At 34.1% G+C, this 724-nt stretch overlaps 1 non-coding gene across 1 annotated transcript; it reads left to right on the plus strand.

The window, feature by feature from the left end:
- The first annotated feature begins 370 nt into the window (after positions 1-370).
- LOC144456007 (U6 spliceosomal RNA) lies at positions 371-473 on the plus strand. The gene has a single exon (XR_013484919.1). It is a non-coding gene; the product is annotated as a U6 spliceosomal RNA (small nuclear RNA).
- Positions 474-724: the final 251 nt, after the last annotated feature.

Below are 724 nucleotides of genomic sequence, written 5' to 3' on the forward strand. Positions count from 1 at the left end.
GAGAAAAAAAATATATATGTTTTTATCTCCATTCATTTCTCTCCAGAGGTCTACAATATTTAACTTTTCTAAAATTCTATTCACATCTTTAACTTCTTTTTGTTTATTTTGTGGTTAGATTTATCTAGTTCAGAGAGGAGGAGGTTGAGGTCCCCCTCTAGTATAGTTTTGCAGTATGTTTCTTCCTGTTACTCCCTGAACTTCTCCTCTAAGCATTTGGATGCTATACTACTTAGTGCATATATGTTTAGTAATGATATTACTTCATTGTCTATTATGTCTTTTATCAGGATGTAGTTTCTTTCTTTATCTCTTTTAATAAGATATATTTTTGCTTTTGCTTTGTGTGAGATCAAGATTGCTACTCCTGGTGCTCACTTTGGCACGACATATGCTAAAATTGGAATGTACAGAGATTAGTATGGCCCCTGCATAAGGATGACATGCAAATTCATGAAGCATTCCATATTTATATGAGAAAAAATTGATGAAATGTAAAATACCTCATTGGTAAAACAACTGACCTGGGAAATAGATCCAGGAGAAACAACTTAAAAATTACTGGTCTACCTGAGAAACATGATGAGCAAAAGAGCTTAGACAACATCTTTCAGGAAATCAAAAAGGAAACTTCCCTGAGGTCCTAGAACCAGAGGGGAAAATAGCCATAGAAAGAATCCATCAATCACCTCCTGAAAGAGATTCAAAATTGAAAATGCCAAGG

The sequence above is a fragment of the Phascolarctos cinereus genome, unplaced genomic scaffold, assembly GCF_003287225.1.
Source record: "Phascolarctos cinereus isolate Bilbo 61053 unplaced genomic scaffold, phaCin_HiC Scaffold_2;HRSCAF=192, whole genome shotgun sequence".
Classification (NCBI taxonomy): Eukaryota; Metazoa; Chordata; class Mammalia; order Diprotodontia; family Phascolarctidae; genus Phascolarctos; species Phascolarctos cinereus.